A 20,268-nucleotide genomic window follows, 5' to 3' on the forward strand; every position below is an offset into this window, starting at 1 on the left:
AGCCTGCCTCTCTAATCCCCCAAAAAAAGACAGTCACTGCCTCTGCATCCCTCTGGTGTTAGATTGGGATGGAAGCAAAGTTTCAAATGGCCACAGTCATGTATTTCAAGTGGCTGCTGCAATACGTATACATAGCATGCCTCCTCACTCCTCAACCCTAACCCTCAAAGGCAGCCACCTGTATTCATGCCTGATGTGTGATTGTGAGGAAAGTGGGTGCAGTTGATAGCAGAGGCCATTATCAGTTTTATCCTAACAAGGTCATATCACAGCCCTGTTCAGGTTAAAGAGCATAATCAGAAAATTAAATAATTTTTATCTCCTCATTTTTGCCCAAACAGAAACAGCTTTTGTGAGGCCCCCACACAGTCAAGGATGAATAATGGACCCCCTCTGTTTCCATTTATACAGTCTGGGGAGTGGGGGCCACCAGATTCCTAGAAGATCTAAGTGTCTGGACATTCTGTGATATATTTTATGCCTTACTTTTAAAATATAATTACGTGTTAGCTGCAGTTTTTACTGATACCCAGCAGAAAAATGTGTTTGTTGCAGCATTATAGGTTCATAGGTAGGTACTAGGCTATCGGCCCTGAGGCCTATACAAGCCCAGCCAAAAAGGTACCCTGGCTTTTCCCACCCAAGAAAATTATTTTCCTGTGCCACTGTCGAGCAGAGCCACAGAGGTGATCCCCGGGGTGAATTTCCTATTTCCCATCCAATCATCAAGATTTTTCTTGAAGAGTGCTAATGAGGAGCTTTCTTTGATATAGATAGTTAGTTTATTCCACAGTATGGAAAGTCTCTGGGACAGGAATCTATCCCTCCGGCATGTCCTGTTTATTGTGGTGACAAGGTTTAGGTCCCTAGAGCATGTAACTCGGAGGGATTTTTTTAAGTGGAGTATGTCCAAAAGCTTCGGGTTTGACATAGCTTTGTATGTTAAGCAGAGATCACCTTTGAGTAGGCAATATGCGACAGAGTAAAGCTAGAGTTTCTTGAGACGGTCTGCGTAGGGCATCTGTTTGAGGCCGGTAATCCTCTTTGTGAGGTATTTCTGCGGCCTTTCCAGTTGTTGTAGATGTCTTGAGAGGTACATACCAAAAGGGGCGTTGTACTCTATAATGGGTCTAATGAGTGATGAGTAGAGGGGAACAATGACCTCTTTTTTTCTGGATGAGAAACCTTTTGTCATGAGGTGTGCCACTTAGAAGGATTTCTTGACTACTGTGGTGATGTGATTATCAAAGGAGAGATTACTGTCCACCTGTGTCCCAAGGTTTCTTATCACACTTTCGGTGTTAAGTATACTACCTCCTATGTTGTAGTTCATGGGTACAGAGTTTTTACCAAAGGAGATGACAATGCACTTTTTGGCATTGAGCTTGAGGCCATGGCTTTGACACCAGGCATCTCTCTCAGTGAGGCCCTTTTGTAGGATGTCCACATCATTAGGAGTTTCGATTATGGCTCCTAGTTTTCAGTCATCTGCGAACTTCATTAGCCAAAGACTTTCTGTGTCCGCCTGTACTTCAGAGAAGTAGATACCAAACAGGAGAGGACCCAGGACTAACCCTGTGGTACTCCACTTGTCACTGGTCTGAAGTCGGATTTGGAGTCTGCTACTTTCACTGTGTGGGTTCTGTCAGTGAGCCTGTTGGCAACCCATCTTGTGACTTAGGGATTTATACCTTGTTTAGTGAGTTTATCTATAATTCTAGAGTGGGGGATGGTGTCAAAAGCCTTGGCAAGATCTAGATAGGCTGTGTGAACCACCTTACCCTTGTCTACGGCTTTGGTGACTGCTTCAAAGATGTCTATCAGGTTTAGGAGACATGATCTGCCTTTTACAAACTTGAACTGGGTGGGGTCCAGAGTTTGGAGATTACTAATGTCTTTGTTTACAAGTTCCATGATGATACTTTCCATGGCCTTGCAGACCATGCTCATCAGGCTAATGGGGCGGTAGTTCCCAGGGTCCGTGGTGGCTCCCCCCTTGTGGAGTGGGATAACCATTGCTGTGCACCATTCAGCAGGCACAAAGCCTGAGGTGAGGCTATGATTAAACATGGTACTTATGTGGGGTGCCAGTTCGTTCTGTAGTTCATGTAGAATGCAGCCTGGGATGTTGTCTGGTACCATGGATGCTGTGTTCTTGGCTTTGGAGACTGTGGTTTTTACCTGTGCAGCCATGATTACAGGAACTTTGCATTCTTCCGGTATAGAGATGGGCTATTTAGGGGGTGAGAGGGGGGGTAAAGTTAGCACTGAACCTATCTGCCAGGATGTTGGCAATATCAGTTGGGTCTGTATATTTAGTGCCATTGTGCTGTAACTCAGAGAAGATCTGAGTGTTGCCATTGAGATTCTTGACATAGCTATAGAATGCTTTGTGGTTGTCTTTAGAATCAGTGGCGATTTTGTTTTTGTAACTAGCTTTGGAGGATTTTATCAGGGATCGCAGCTTCTTACTGAGGCTGAACAGGGAGCTCCTCCACTCGTGGGATTTTACTCTCTTTTGCAACAGTTTCTTCCTTCTGTTGTACAATTTGTTTATGGCAGGGAACCACCAGATTGGCTTCCTTTTTTGGGGGGATAGCGTCTTGGTTCTGTTTGGGATAGCACGATCCATGCACTCATGTAAGGGCTTATAAAGTGCAATTGTGTAGGATTCAGTAGTCGTAACTGTATTGTCCATCTGCATGGGTGTCATGAAGTTCACCACTTCTGCCTTAAGAAGCATGAAGTTGGCTTTGGAGAAATTTTTTACCATGGTTTCCTTAATGGGGGGGGTGTGGGCAGGATGTGGATATCTAGGGTAATTAGCTTATGATCGGATCGGACCAATGAGGTGTTGACTTCAGGTGCAGAACACCGGTCACTCATGTTGGTAATGACTAGCTCTAGCATATTGTTGCCCCTGGTGGGAGTGTGGATAAGTTGATCCAGGGCATTGGAGTTTATGAATTCCAGAAAGCGTTGAGCGAAGGAGTTGGTACATGAGTAGTTTTCCCAGTTAATAGTGGGGTAGTTGAAATCACCCATTATTAGGGTGTTTGGTTGAACCCTAATATTTTCCAGTACATCAAGAAAAGAGGAGTGGGAATCCTGGGGCATGGTGAGTGATCTGTAGCAAGCTACAATTTGGATTGCAGTTCTGCCCAGAGTTAGTTGCACTTGGATAACCTCGGCTGCATTATGCTGAGCAACTAGCCTGGAGGTGTGGATATTCTTAATGAATATGGACACACCTCCACCTTTGGTGTTCCGGTCCAGGTTACATGGCCGAAAAGTGTGGTATGAGTTATAGCCTGGTAGTGCAGGGGTGCTCTCTGGACCCTTGAAACAGGTCTCAGTCACTGCACAGATATCAATGTTCTCCATTTTAAGGAGTGCCTCAGGTGAGTGCATTTTGAGATTTAGACTTCTAGCATTGAGTATCATCACCCTCAGTTTTTGCTTGCTTGTTCCTGTTACGGTGGTGAATTTGGCATTTGAACCTTACCTAAAAAGGGCACTATAGGGGCAGCAAGAACCTTAGCCAGTATCCGGAATCCCAAGGGTGACAGGTGCAGGCCATCTTTGGCAAAGCATCATGGTCTGTCGACCATGTCAAACCAGGCAGACAGATACTGGATCCCTTTAGAATGGCACCAGAAGCTTAGCTAATTGTTGAAGTCAATCATTTTGTCCTTGTACTGCGGCATCTTTCTGGGTGATGGCAGAATGATGTGTGCACTGATACAAATCAGTGATATTTTTTATACGTACACACACACACACTCATACATAAGTCACAGCAATACTAGTTTTGTACTTATTTCAGCAAATAACAGTACATTGTGCAACACTGGTACTGCCACACCAGATCAGTGACTGCTGTTTAGCAGTTATCAAGCAGCAGGAGTAAGTCACTTTATCTCACTGAGGAATAAATGAATACATGTCACTGTCCCTGATTTCACAGATATTTCTTGATTTTGCCTTCAAATTTTGCTGAGTCCTTTATAAAAATAATAAATAAAAATAAAAAGTTTTATTTGCAGGCAAATTATTTAAGATTACAGACAGTCAATAAATCCAGACATCTTAGTTTTATACTTCTTGTTGTCCAAAAAATGCATGTTGATGCAAAATGTGCTATTCTAGTAACTTTTTAAGTGAATTAGAGAAATATTTAAAATGTGATCCTCATTCTGAGCCTTTATTCTGCTATTATTCTTGACACTGAGCAGAATTCTTCAGCAAAGACATTGAGAGTTACAGTGGCTAGTGTTCTGGCAGCATTTATTAAACTCCCTGAAAGAGAAACCATCCCTGAAGATCAGAAGCATTAGCTCTTCTGAAACTCTGTGGTGTGCACTGAAATCAGTCACTCGGGCTGCTGATCTCTGTCTAGTTCTAACTTTATTCATGTTTATTATCAGCTTTATCCTCACAGGATCATATCACAGCCCGGTTCAGATTAAACAGTACAAGCAAAAATTAATTCAGTGTTTTCTCCTCATTTTTCCTCAACCAGCAGCACCTTTTGTGGGGCCCCCACACAGTCAGGGATGATTAAGCTCCCCCTCCCCCTGCAGCCACAGGTATTGCAAGTACCTTCAGCTAAGCTATGTTGTTAGTTTTAATGGAGAAGATGTCCACCAGCAGGGTTTAACTAAGCCAGGGTCATTAAGTCAGTGGTAAAACATTTAATGGAATTGTAAAGCCCATTACTTGACAAAACACTGTTACTATAACTAAAGATCTTTGACTTTTGAAGGAGATAAAAATAACAGTTATTAATAAGCCCCCCCCCCCATTTATTAAGCATACAAGATTGCTGTACTAACTTTTGTTGGTTTAACAGATATGTTACAAAATACCAAAATAAGATAACTTGCTGTGGTTGGGGGCCCCCCAGGATCAGGGGGCCCCCAGCGACTGCAGGGTTTGCTGGTGCCTAAAGCCGGCTATGTTTAAGATACTAAAAAACTCTATCAAAAAAGCTACAGTACATACATACATACAAATCTCCCTGTGCAAAACAAATTCAAAATGTATTTGCTCTCATCTTTAAAACACTCATGATACATAAATAATCATTCAGACCTGGACAGACTGAGGCTTTAAGTCTTAATTGCCATACAATTTCTTTAAATTCTAAACTGTAAAACGAGCAACACATCAACAGGGAAGAGGGATTGTTGTATTAACGAGAAGTGCCTGGTTGTATGCAGCTGGAGTCCTATAAGTTATCCCATTAAGGCCAACTCACACACAAATGGTTTTACTGTTTGTGAATCGCTTAAGTCCTGGGAGGAATAATTTGCACGTGTGGTGAATGGATGGTATACTGTATGAACAAAATGAGATAAGACCATGTACAAGGTCTTGCCCCATTGTGTACATTTTTTATGAACCACAAAAGGGCTTTGATATACAGCTATGATCCATACCAGCCCTACTTTATGGTGGATATTGTTTACAAACAATGCCCAAACTTAGAATTCATATCAACCCACAGGATTTCAACAGAGACATCCAAAGGGATCATTATCCTTTACAGTCTGTTGAAGTAGTAGTTGTTGTTATGTCTAATCTGAAGTTCTTATCAGTGTTGGATGCTAAGCAAGGACTCTGGTAAATTAAATTAAATAGGGAAAGCACTAAGCTGTGCATTTTAATACACCATTTGATAGATATACATTTTTGGGACTACCATTTGGAATTTTATCAACACTAAAGGTATTTAAGCATGCAATGGTAGATACAATTAAGAGACAAGAATACACTGTGAATATTGCCAGTGATGAAGTGCTACACACCAATAGCATGTCAGCAGACTTATTATGTTGTTAGACTAATGTCACAAGGTTTGAAACTGAATAAATCTAATCACAAAGTTTGAAGCTGAATAAATCTGTGTCATATTGGAGAGGTGCCTTTAAAATAAATGAGTCATCTTCTACCTGGTGATGATTTACAGATAGATATTGATAAAGTTCATGCTATAGTGAATAGGCAGATTCCTACAGACAAAATTATCATTAATGTGTTTTTTGGGGGTGGTGTGATACCTGTAAAAGATCATACTATGCTTGCCAGATATATGTTCAATAATATTTGATTAATACCTGAAAAGTCAACCGGTGAGTGAGCGTAAGCTCTAAATGATGATCATTGTTAATGTGATACCCAGACCCCATGGGTAAAAATGTGAAAAATGGGTTGTGGATGGAGGGGATTTAGTATTTACTGTGCTTACTACAAATATACTCTCCTCTTAAAGATGCCATTATTGCCACTGCAGCAAAAATGTTATATGATTACACTGTTTATCAAGCCTATGAACTACCATCTCAACCACTGTAACATAGCCATTTCTATGTACTGCCAATATTAGTAAATATCAATTCCACTATACAACCTCCATTCAGATCATTATTATATGCTTGTAAGCACGGTAATATTAAACCACACTCCATATTATGTGTTGTAATCACCATCTCATCAGCAATTAGCTGCTTGCAACTAATCATGCTCATAAAATAACAAGTCCAGTTGTACTTTTTCCCCATTTTATCTATCACCACAGACACTGCCTTTTGTTTATTGCATACTTTTAAAATAGTATATTTTTACTTCCTTCTTTCCTACTCATCCCAGTGCAAAGCAAACAAGACATCAAATCACCCAGTCCTAATTTTACACAAATTTGAACTAAACACTTCCCCCAATAATGCAGAATAATGAAGCTCAATAGCCCTGTTATAGCCAAATATTCTTTCTCCTCCCATATATGGTATGCATCCTCTTCCTTCTGCTACCATATCTTACTACTTCAATACATTTCAATAACCATCCCTCATGAAGCATACTGTTAATTGCATTTGATAAACCTCCATATTTAAAGGTCAGCCTGGCCAACTGGTACACAAATTTTGAATCGTACATCACATAAAACAAGTGTTTCTACTTTACTATTAAATACCTTTATAAGTAGCCACCTTTTAAGGTAAGTCTTAAAGCCCAAAATGTTTACTGCCAAGCACTGTTAATGAAACTAATTCTTGCCAATGATATTCAGCTTAAAACTAGTCCTATATCTAACATGAACGACTACAGTACACGTCACAGATATCACAACACATACCTCAGAAACCATGGCTGCTAATCTGTCCAGAAAAAAAAATCTTCAAACCCTTAAAATCATCCATCTCAACAGGAAGGGCATACTTAGTAAATTACAATGACTCCACTCCTTTGTAACACCTCTCCCACTTTTGGCAAACATCAAAGACTGAAGCAATACTAATTTCTTGATCTCTAAACATGCCCTCACTCAGGAATGTGGTTGATTCCTGTCACAGTATTAGAAACTCAAAACATGTGGAGACATAAAAAAAGAGAAACCATATTGGATTCTCAGATCAAAACTGACACTCCAGACCTAAACATTCATTTTCTAGGTTTGAGATATCTTTTCAGTGTCAGACCAGGAAACAGTGCCACAGGCAGAACTCTCGTCCTAATCAAAGAAAACTCAGAGGACCAATTCAATAAAGCCTACACTAAGTGAACGTTCTTATCACATTTTTTGTGCTTTCTAGTCACTCAGAAAGATTACACTAAGTGTACATGTAGTCTATACTTTGTGACTCACTGTCAATATTTAAAGCAAGAATATCAGTAGGAAAACTAAAATTAAGAGGAAGAAGGTGTGAATTTATCTGCTGTTTGTTCTCTCAGAACAGTGTACACTTAAGTGTAGGCATTATTGAATCCCGGAAAGAGTGAATCTAAAGTCACAAAGCATATCACAAAATGATCACGATCCAAATTAGCTTTCTAAACACATACCTTGTGATAAATTTCACTTCCTCACCCCAACAATAGCCTGTCTCAAACCTCTAGCAAACTGCAGAAAATAATTTTTTCTTCTTAGTAACTTATTGTTCAATGCCGAACTTTTCAAAAGATTATAGTCCTAAGTGACTTTAACTTGAACCTTCAACACAGACAACACATATTTCTGAGAGTGCTTTACTAACCATGAATTATTACTAGTTCAAGAACCCACTAAACCTAACTTTAAAACTGATAATCACTCCTTCATAGGTCTCACAATTACTAATAATCCCTCTGCCAACTCATACCTTACCATTCTGCCTTCCTTAACATTGACCACTGCCCAATTACTTTCAAGCTAAATCTATACAAACAGGGAAAAAAGCCCTGAAAATGAACTTTTGTAAAACAATTGGACCTACATTGTATCCCTACAAGACTCAACCATAGTAGTCACCCCATAGGTAGGTACTAGGCTATCAGCCCTGGGGCCTATACAAGCCCAGCCAAAAAGGTACCCTGCTTTTGCCACCCAAGAAAATTATTTTCCTGTGCCACTGTCAAGCAGAGCCACAGAAGTAATCCCCAGGGTGAATTTCCTATTTCCCATCCAATCATCAAGATTTTTCTTGAAGAGTGCTAATGAGGAGCTTTGTTTGATATAGATAGGTAGTTTATTCCGGAGTTTGGGAAGTCTCTGGGACAGGAATCTATCCCTCCGGCATGTTCTGTTTATTGTGGTGACAAGGTTTAGGTCCCTAGAGCATGTAGCTCGGAGGGATTGGGATTTCTTTAAGTGGAGCATGTCCAACAGCTCTGGGTTTGACATAGCTTTGTACTTACAAATTATCTTCACTCACTTCCCCAAACTATTCAGATTATGAAAAGTAGCAAACATACAACAGGCCACAAAGGAACTAGAATCACATCACTATGCAAAATAAGAGATGAATGCTGGGTCAATGAAAAAAAAATGTTCTTTACAAGAATCTGAAAAATTCACCACATTAGGGAATTTAACCAAAAAACCTATAAGACTCTACAAATTAAATGACCTGGCAAGTTAAACAGCCCAAATTCCAAAAAAACAGTATATAGTTTTTGAATCTAATATTCAAAATAATTCAATAATAATAATTCAAAATAATGTTCCCGAGAAAGATAATCTAAATGGCATTATACTAACAACCTCTGTGACTTTAGTTCACCTAGACTTCATAATCATTCTCTTTCATGCCACCTATTCCCTCTCAACTACTATTTCCTTTATCGTGAAAAGTCAAGGCATCATACAAATAATAAAATGTACTGCTCCTGATAGTCCATCAGACGTACCCGCCTTCTACTTCACAACTATAATAACAAATGAAACAGTAATCCTTCTGAACCAAGCACATTCTGACCCTCCAGTCAGTGCAGATGGCCTTCATTGTTGGTTTATCATATTATGCAAAGAACGCATCCTGCCCACTTTAAACACCTCTACAACCTCTGTCTCACTGCAGACAAAATGTCTTTAGAACAGAAATTAGTTAATTCTAAACCATTTCCTAAAATTTCCAAGACATTCAGCAAGAATGATTTCCATACAGCTTCAGTACTACCTACCCTAGGCAAAATATTTGAAAAGTTAATTTACAACTAACTCTCAGAATGCATCCAAATTCACCATATCCATTCTAGCATCATCATGGATTCTGGGTAGGTAGAAGCATCACATCAGTCTTACACACTCTGACTGATAGTATACTCAAGAACTTGAATAAACACCTTTCAACAATCTCTCTCTTCATTCTCCTAAGGCATTTGATCTTGTAGAACACTCACTCCTTCTAAACTATCTTCTTACAGCAAAAATAAGTACAAACGCAATACAGTAATTTAAATACTTTCTATTGAACAAGCATTTTAAAATCCAGATAGTAGAGTAAAGTCCTCATCCCCCCCATTAACAAAGCTGTTCATCAAAGATCAGTGCTGTCACCAATGTTTTTCTCACTGTTCATTAATCATCTATCAGCTGACCTCCACCAAATGCCCAATACTATTAAAGAAGGGCTTTAAAAAAGACCTATCCAAAATATATGATTGACTGACTTCTCCAACTTAAGCTTATCCTCTACACTAAAAAGACCAAAGCTGTTAGTCACAGCATCCCAAAAGTTATCCAAAGCCCCCAAAACCTAAAGACCAATAATAAATTAAAGTAGTGCTATGATACAAATACCTGGATGTCTGGCTGGGCTTTAAGTTTAACTTGTAATATCACATTCAAACTACAAAAAAACAAGATAAACAAACAGCTTTTCTGATTGAAAAAAAATTCCCACTTCTTCAGCTTTGAAGGCAGACTTGTAATAAGAAAGTCCTTCTTCCACACCTGAATACAGACTTCCCCAAGTTGTAGCAGCTTCCAAATATATGAAACATCGCTACAGGCTACTTCCAATAATATCTTTAAATTTATAACCCTCCCTTCCCAATCTGAGAACATAACTGTAACAATACCTCAAAATCAAAGTAGCTGCCCATCAAATACAGTTCATCACTTCTCCTAGACACTCTAGTTTACAAACTAATCAATCAAGACACCTTCTTTTTTTGTCAAAAAAGTTGACCTTAGCTGCCTAGAGTCTTTCGGCCCCCCTATACCCCAAACGTATTAATACCCATAATAAGCTATATTGTACTAAAAATTATTTATCTCTGTCCACACCTAAATTCTGAGAATCTCTACCTAGCAACACCCAAAACAATGCCATACCTCTCAACTGTACAGATTTTGCAGAATGTTCAGATTTTTGCCTCATATTTTTGGCCCATTATTCATTAAACTGTAGTTTTCTGGCAAATTATTGGCAAGTCATTAAAGATTGAAGACAGAAAACAATAACAGACATTTGAGTTTCAGACTTCATACCCTTCAGAAATTTCACGTTAAAGCAAAACCTATTTATTCTATCAACTTTTTAAGTTTGTAAGAGTAATATTTAAAAACTATCCCTATTTTGAGGCCTTTGTCTCCCCATTATTTAGGCTTTGTCCAGATTTCTTGTTCTAATACTTTGAGAGGTATGCTCAATATCTATTCAAAGAATCAAAATGTAAATTTTTTTTGAACTGTGAGAGAATTTGAATGCACCCTTAAAATGCTTCCTCTCATGCCTAGTTTAATTTGTATCACCAGTAGATTATTTAAGTTACAACTCATTTCTTAAATACACTTTCTCCTTCCACCTCATACCACTCCTATCCATAATTATCCCTTTACCATGCCACTGTTCAGTTTTAGATTTTACTGTACATTAAGTAATCTATACACACACACACACACACACACATATATATATATATATATATATATATATATATATATATATATATATATATATATATATATTGTGTGTGTGTGTATATATATATATATATATGTGTGTGTGTGTGTGTGTGTGTGTGTGTGTGTGTGTGCTTGCATGAGTATAAAATTAATTTTATGTAAACTTTTCAAATTTTTTTATTTGCATTTGCTATGTAAATGTTTTTATAGTACTTTGGGTGTACAAAAACCCTTTTTTTTTTTTTTTTTTTTCCATACTAGGCTATCTGCCCGAGGGCATTTATAAGCCTAGCCCATAGTTTTGTGGCTTACGCCACCCCTTTAGTTTGGAGAAACTATGCCCATTATTTTGCTGTGCCTCTGTCGAGCAGTGACACTGAGGTAACCCCTGGGATGTATCTGCGATCTCCCATCCATTGGTCAAGATTCCTCTTGAACAAGGCCAGCGAGGTGCTCTGCCTCACATAAACCGGGATTTTGTTCCACAGCATAGGGAGTCTTTGGGTGATGAATCTATCCCTCCAGCACATCCTATTAATAACCGTGTCGAGGTTTAAGTCTCCCGCCCGTGTGGCTCTGAGGGATCTAGATTTTTTGAGATGAAGCATGTTCATCAAATCTGGGTTTGACATGGCCTTGTATGTCAGGCATAGGTCACCTCTGAGCAAGCGGTAAGCAACTGAATATAACTTGAGTTCTTTCAGTCGGGCAGCATAAGACAGATTTTTGAGACCCTTTATCCTTTTGGTGAGGAACTTTTGTGGCCTCTCCAGCTGCTGCAAGTGTCGGGTCAGATACATTCCGAATGGGGCATTGTACTCGATCATTGGTCTGATGAGTGATGAGTATAGGGAGACTATGACTTCCCTTGATCTAGATGTGAATCCCTTCATGATAAGGTGGGCAATGTAGAAGGTCTTCCTAACTACTTTAGCAATATGAGTGTCGAATGAAAGGCTACTGTCAACCTGGGTTCCCAGGTCCCTAATAACTTCTTCTGTGTTCAGGGGATTGCCACCTATATGGTAGCTAGGGGTAACCTTATTTTTCCCGAAGGGTATGACTATGCATTTCTTGGCATTTAACTTTAGGCCATGGCTCTGGCACCAGTTATCCGTTTCTGTGAGACCCTTCTGAAGGATATCTGTGTTGGATGTGTTTTCAACTACGGCGCCCAGTTTGCAGTCATCTGCAAACTTTGTCAGCCATAACCCTCCTGTATTTGCTTGTACTTCAGAAAAGTAGATGCCAAACAAGAGTGGGCCCAGGACTGAGCCCTGTGGGACACCACTTGTGACAGGCTTTGAATCTGACATGGCGCCAGCAACTCTGACCCTGTGGGTTCTGTCACTCAGCCAGTTTGCAACCCATCTTGTAATGTATGGGTTTACATTTAAGTTGATGAGTTTTTCAATGATACCCGAGTGAGGTATTGTATCAAAAGCCTTCGCCATGGCTAGGTAGGCTGTATGGACTACCTTTCCCTCGTCAATGGCCTTGGTGACTGTTTCGAAAAAGTCAACCAAGTTTAAAAGGCATGATCTGCCTTTGACAAAGCCAAACTGGGTTGGATCCAAAGTCTGCAAGTTCCCTATGTCTTTATTTATGAGATGCATTATGATCCTCTCCATGGCTTTGCAGATAAGGCTTGTCAAGCTAATGGGACGGTAATTTCCAGGGTCGGTGGAGGCACCGCCTTTGTGGAGTGGGACCACAGTCGCTGTCGCCACTCCTGGGTGCGTATCCGGAGGTGAGACTAAGATTAAACAGCTGTCCTAACTGTGGGTTTAATTCCTCGTTGAGTTCATGGAGCACACAGCCGGGGACACCATCAGGTCCCATGGATGCTGTGTTCTTTGCCTTGGAGAGAGCAGTTCTCACCTGGGCGTTAGAGATGTTTGGGGGCTACAATCATTTGGTATAGATATCTCTCCTTTAGGGGAGGGGGAGAAGTTTGCACTGAACCTGTCAGCCAGTATGTTGGCAATGTCTGTAGGATCAGTAATCTTCACATCATTTTGAACTAATTCTGAGCATATCTGGGAGTTTCCTCCTAGGTTTCTGACATAGCTAAAGAATGCCTTATGGTTGTCTTTAGAGTCCTTAGCTATTTTTTTTTCAAAATTAGCTTTGGATGATTTTATGAGAGCTCTTAGCTTTTTACTTATAGTGATCAGCGGTGTCTTACCTTTTAAGGATTCTGCTCTATCTTGTAGTAGCTTTCTCCTTTTGTTGTAGAGTTTGTTTATGGCTGGGGTCCACCAGACTGGACGCTTGCCTTTGGTACAAAGAGTCTTTGTTTTGCTTGGGATTGCCTGATCCATGCAGCCTGCAGGTGCTGGTAGAAGGCATTTGTAAGTGATTCAGCGGTTTGAGTAATGTTAACCGCCGGCTCAGGGGCCTTAAAGGAGACCACACTAGTCTTTAGAAGTGTGAAGTCGGCTTCGAGAAGTTCTTTACTGTGGTCTTTTCATTTCGGTGGGGGCGGGATGAGGACCTCCAGCGAGATTAGTTTGTGATCAGATCTCACCAGTGAGGGGTATACTTCGGTGTTGAACATTGTGCTCCCATGTTCGTGATGATGAGATCAAGTATGTTTTCTCCTCTTGTGGGGATGGTGACTAGTTGTTCCATGGCATTTGAGTTTATGAATTCCAGGAACTTTTGGGCTAGAGTGTTTGGGCTTGAGTAGTGTTCCCAGTCTATATTAGGGTAGTTGAAGTCACCTAGTATGATGGTGTTCAGAGATACATTTATCCCTCCAGTGTTTTCAGGAAGGCCATATGAGGTTCCTGAGTTTGCGAGGGTGGCCTGTAACATGCTACAAATTGCAGAGCAATCTTGCCTATGGTTAATTGCACCTGGATGGTTTCCGATGCATCGTGCGATGCCACCAATCTTGAGGTGTGGGTGTCCTTGATGAATATGGATACCCTCCTCCTTTCTTGGTATTGTCCGGGTTTTGGGGCCAGAACGCATGATATGAGGTAAAACCTGATAGTGCTGGGGTGCTCTCAGGAGCCTTGAACCAGGTTTCTGTCACAGCACAGACATCGATGTTCTCCATACTGAGAAGGGCCTTGAGTGCGTGCATCTTGAGGTTGAGACTTCTGGCATTGAGCAGCATTACCCTTAGTTTTTTTCTTTGTTTTGTTCTAGGGTGGTAGGTTTAGAATTTGAGCCTTGCCTAAAAAGGCACTATGGGGTGGCAAGAGCCTTTGCCAAAATCCGGAATCCCAGGGTGACAAGTGCAAGCCGTCCCTTGAGCAGCGTGGCTTGTCCAGCATGTCATCCCAGGCAGACAGACATTGGATCCCCTTTGAATGACACCAGAGTTTAAGCCAATTGTTAAAGCTGATCATCTTATCTCTGTATTGTGGCATCATTCTTGGTGAAGGTAGGATACTGCTCAAGGTCAGGGTCATACCTGCTTGGGCTACATAATCAGAGAGCTCCTCTATGTCTCTTTTCATGTAGTCCAAGGAGGTACGTCTCAGGTCGTTAACACCAGCGTGGACAATGATTGAGTCGCACTTGTACCTGCTGTTGAGAGACCTGAGTGCATGCGTTATGTGGCGGATTCTAGCACCCAACAGGCAGCTTACTGTGACCTTCTCCTTACTCAGTCTGGTGAGCGGGACATCAGTGTGTCTGACTATGGAGTCACCAATGACTAGTGTGTCTGGCATTGTGTTTGGCCTTAAGGGCTGTGACTGCTTGACACTCTGACTGTGTGGTCTATGTGTTGCAGGTGTTGTGTTCTGAGGTGGTAGTTGTTTGGGTGTCTGCTTTGGTGGCCTCTGCTGTTTTGGTAGATTTTTGATCAGAACCTCCGAGTATGTCTTTGTGTGTTTATGTGTATGATTTGAGGTTGTGATGGTATTATGTGAGACTGGGTCTATAGTGTGTGTGGTTACCTTCTCCTCCTGTCTGGTCATGCCAGTCCTATGTTGAGAGAGTTCAGCCTCCAGTTTGGCCGTATAGTTGCATCTCTCGCATGTATTTGTGTTTTGTGAGAGAAGGAGAGGGTTGTCTGTGTACATGAGGCAATTGTAACATTGCCTCAATATTCCCAGGTTCACCAGCTGAGCAGGAGAGGACATTAGCAACTGATCCCTCGACATGCTAGAAGGAATAGACAGAAAAACTTAAGAAAAGGTTCTGGGGGATGTGGGTGACCGAGAAATAGGGTTTGCTTTTTTGGGGTACTTTCTATAACAAGAGTGCTGTATCGAGGTGATAAGTACTGTAGGAGCAAGTGCTTCGCTATACAGATAGAGAATAGTCTACTTGGGAGTCAAGTAGAGATAATTTATAGTTGTAGGATACACTAAATAGAACAGTAGTATACTTTGAGGAAGGTAGTTTTAAGGGAAAATTTGAAGAGTGGACTTTAGGTAGCCCTAATAGTTTAAATCTGATTAACCGGCGCTGCCCTAGTGTGCAACGGTAGCAGCTCCGCTCTAAATCACGCTAATCGCTAAAGCTAACGCTGCTTTATAACAGGGCGCTGGAAAAAACAGGAAATGACCCAAAATGGCCGACAAATTACTAGTTGCTGCTTCTAACCACTCCTCTGAGGACAAACAAGCAGCTCAGTACTCTCCACTCCCACTGGTGAGTAAAGAAACTACCTCTGGCCACACAAGAAAATGGAGGAACACAGAAACCAAATACAAAGCCCAGGGATCAGCAAAATCTGATCACTGGAACAACTAGCTAGGAAAGTTTAGGAAAGGAGAAATATTTGTTTTTGTTTTTTTTGCAAACAGACAGAAAAAATGCAGTAAATGCTTTGTTTTCGACTAAATTGCTATCAAAGGCTGGTACACTTGAGTGTATTAGCCTGTTTGTTACTTTTAAGCAATACTTTAGCCTACAAGTGCAATCAACAATATAAGCTCACAAAAACAGGAAAATAAGGTAATAAAACAGTAATATAGGCACAAACAGTAGTCGAAAAGCTCAAAAGATCGAAAAATGCAAACTAAAAAGTTTAAAAAATACTTATGATCAAGAAAGTTGCTTTTTCTGCTCTCTGCTGGCTTAGGAACTCTGCATGGGACCACAAGGAGCTATGCCTAGTTCTCTAATGCCAGAAAAGCCTGCCAAAGCGTGCTTTATAGCAGGGGCTGGAAAAAACAGGAAATGACCCAAAATGGCCGACAAATTACTAGTTGCTGCTTCTAACCACTCCTCTGAGGACAAACAAGCAGCTCAGTACTCCCCACTCCCACTGGTGAGTAAAGAAACTACCTCTGGCCACACAAGAAAATGGAGGAACACAGAAACCAAATACAAAGCCCAGGGATCAGCAAAATCTGATCACTGGAACAACTAGCTAGGAAAGTTTAGGAAAGGAGAAATATTTTTTTTTTTTTTTTTTTGCAAACAGACAGAAAAAATGCAGTAAATGCTTTGTTTTCGACTAAATTGCTATCAAAGGCTGGTACACTTGAGTGTATTAGCCTGTTTGTTACTTTAGGCAATACTTTAGCCCACAAGTGCAATCAATATAAGCTCACAAAAACAGGAAAATAAGGTAATAAAACAGTAATATAGGCACAAACAGTAGTCGAAAAGCTCAAAAGATCGAAAAATGCAAACTAAAAAGTTTAAAAAATACTTATGATCAAGAAAGTTGCTTTTTCTGCTCTCTGCTGGCTTAGGAACTCTGCAGGGGACCACGAGGAGCTATGCCTAGTTCTCTAATGCCAGAAAAGCCTGCCAAAGCGTGCTTTATAGCAGGGGGCTGGAAAAAACAGGAAATGACCCCTTCAAATTGTAACCTTGGGAACAGCGTGAACATGGTCTGTAGAGATCAGTGCTGTACTCTAACATATGAATAAACAAATGGTACCCCTAAAAAAATATATAATTTTCTACTCTGCATTTTTACTTAAAACATTCAGAAATTATTCAATTCAAGGGTATAACAGCTTCATTAGTGATTATTGTGTTGAAGTCAATATTCATAAGACATGAAATACTAAAACAAGGAATGCTGGGTAATGTTCCACAATTGGTGTCAAGAGTTCAGAAATTTTGCAAAGCATGTTAATATGAAAATGTCACATTGAGTCCTAAGTATCCACAGTCTAGTGGGCAAGATAAAACATAAGTAAAACTGTAGAGAACATTCTTAAAGTTAAATAACCTGTTACTCATTAATAGAAAACAGGAATACTCCATTTCAAACCACAGGACTGCCTCCTTCATGTCACAGGAAGGACACTAACCTCAAAACTCATGGTCTCTTTTACATTGCTAGGTCCAGACAATAGAATAAATGCAAAAGATCTTTTGGAAGGTTTTGCAGAAAGGGCTATGAAAATAATCAATTTTATAACTGATGTACCAAAAATGTACCTTTGCTGAAAAGATGAGATTGATACTGGTTCAAAAACTGTAAAAAGATGCAGATCCAAGGAATGGTACTAGCTCATAGTAAAAGCTCATTGTCGTATGTTGTTCAGGGAGATGATATACATGTTTCACAGTCTCAGCTACACCTACCTGTCAAGGATCCCAGGAGAGAACTACACGTCTGAGTCAACCACCTGGTGTAACTTTAAGAGTTAAAGGTAATATGGGGATGTGAGCCAGATGACTAGGTGGGGTTTAGTATTTGAGAGTAATAGGTCAGTAAAGTAGATCTCTCTCAGGTTGCTTAAGGCATGCATGCCTCAATGAGTCTATATGTTTTAATACCTCTATTCACACAGATCCCACAATAACCTCATTCTCTGAAACTGTAGGAAATCAGCTTGAAACCTGGAAGCCCTGGATTTAATGTTTTCAGCTGCATAGCACTGTGAATAGCCTTAGGGTCCAGTCAGTAAGAATCTAATATGCAATGTTTCTTCATTTCACGAGAGTAAGCATAACAGTTTTAACAAATGTTCTTTTAATGAGGAGAAAGACAAACTACATTATAAAAAACGTACATGCCAGATATACCCTAGGATTCAGAACATGCCTACTACAATTGTGCTGAGGCTACCACATATATGATGAGTTGTGTGCCATGGCCTGAAGGTAATTATCAGTTAACTTGCTGGAATTTCAAGGCCCAAATTGTTACTAAGTAAAAACCTGCTTGCAGAAATGGCAGATTGTGTTTTTCACAACAGCACCCAGGAATGCCACAAAAAGACTTGGCAAGCAAGTAGCAGGTACTTTGCTAAGTGCTTGCACATATACTACATAGCAACACTAAGATAACAGATGGAAGCAATGGTACATGGCCTCTAGCAATGTTTATATTCATTTTTGTTACTTTAATTGAGGAGGAAATGGGTGTACAGAACAGCAGAAATACAGTTTGAGCATGCAGAGGAACATATACAAGTGTACAGTGGTGGTAAGACTGAAAGTGAGAAGGGGAGGAAATTTTTTTTTTCATTTTTTTTTTGAAGAACAAGTGTCAATTTTCTTTTACATAGATAATAAAAGACAGGGAAAATTTTAAATGGAAGTTAGGGGTGAAATCAGAGGCATACAAACAAAACACAGACAAAGGAAAACAAAGGAGGTCTTGACAGTAGAATTATAAACATACAGGCAGAGGGAGGACATTGGTGTGAGGGAAACTTAAAAAATGGGGAGGGAGGAAGGAAGGTGAAATACAAAAAAAGGGAACACCAGAATGGGGGGTCAGGGTGGGTATACCATCCCCATTTCTGTGCTGAACCCAGGGAAAGGTCAGTCATCACCCTGAATACCCTTCCCACTGGGGCAGCATTCATTAATTGTGCAATGAGATTAACATACAATTCAAGTTCCTTCATTTGAATGTGGCTCATTAGTATACGGACTGTGCTGGAAGCATCAAAAGTGCATGATAAAAGCAGGCAAGCCCATGACAGGCCTCAGTGTACAATGGAAAATTGCAAGACAGCAACCTTAACTGCATTGCTCATAGTTGTTTACAAAGATTACTACAAGTAGCAGGCATTTCAGAAAAGCAAATTAGTGGAGTGGGAAACAGAATTTTATAGATTTTTGTATTACTGTATTTTTCTGCTGCTTCATGATATTCATAACAGTGTGCTAATGTATATATTTACTGGTTTCAAGTGACAACAATGCTGCCAATGTGGGGTGGGGGTGCATGTGACTGTGTGTGGATACAACTGAGTGAGAATCTACTGCCTTGCAGGGTAATTGATGTTGAAAGGTACATTACGCATAGTTTATGATTTTTCTGTCCTGTTACACTGTGCATGTGCCATAGTCCTACTTGTAGGCCAAGAAATAAGCCAAGATAAACAAGCAGTTCCTACAGAAGCTGTGTGTTGCTGGTATTTCCACCGCTGCAACTTTTGTATTGTTTCATGACATCCCCAATAATGGAAGACTTACTCAAAATGAGCCAAAGTGTTAGCATGGATAACTTTCTTTATAGGTTAATTCAAGTCTGTAAGTATGGCTGCCATTCTGGGACAACTGCTCCTATTAGGAGAGTTAAACTTCAATATTTGAAGATATACATAATTTTCTGTATTGGAATTAAGTTAATAGGTTTTAGGGGTGTTCTGGAGGTGTGCTCGTTTTTTTTTTGAGGGTTTTCACTAAAACAAAAAGATTTGTAAGATGTGATATAGGTCAAATGGATATGATGAGAAACAAATGCATAAAAGATCAACCTGCCAAACATTAGTGGCTGCATGTAACACAAAAGCTGAAACTAGAAATTAAAAAAAAACATTTACATATAACAGGTGGAAATAACTTCTTAACAAAATGACACTTTCTATATTATCTTTAAATGGGAATGGTCTTACAGATATATACAAAAAAGAAAGAGTAGTGAACTATATCTAAAATGCAGTGTGCAAATAGCTATGCTATAGAAGACACATTTGGAAAGAACTTAGCATGTGAATTTGACAAAGAAAGGATTTCGGGATGGTCATTCAGTAGAATGTCTGGGACAAAGGAAAAGGGGAGTACTTATACTGATTGCAACAGGCGCTCCAATAGTGATTGAAGATGAAAAAAGTTAATAATGGTAGATTTGTAGTACTAAAGGACTACTGGCAAGGGAGGAGGATTACACTGGCATGTATTTATGTTCCACCTAAAACTCCTATAAT

This window comes from Protopterus annectens, chromosome 14.part0 (genome assembly GCF_019279795.1).
Source record: "Protopterus annectens isolate FY-2018-M chromosome 14.part0, PAN1.0, whole genome shotgun sequence".
In the NCBI taxonomy this organism is placed as follows: domain Eukaryota; kingdom Metazoa; phylum Chordata; order Ceratodontiformes; family Protopteridae; genus Protopterus; species Protopterus annectens.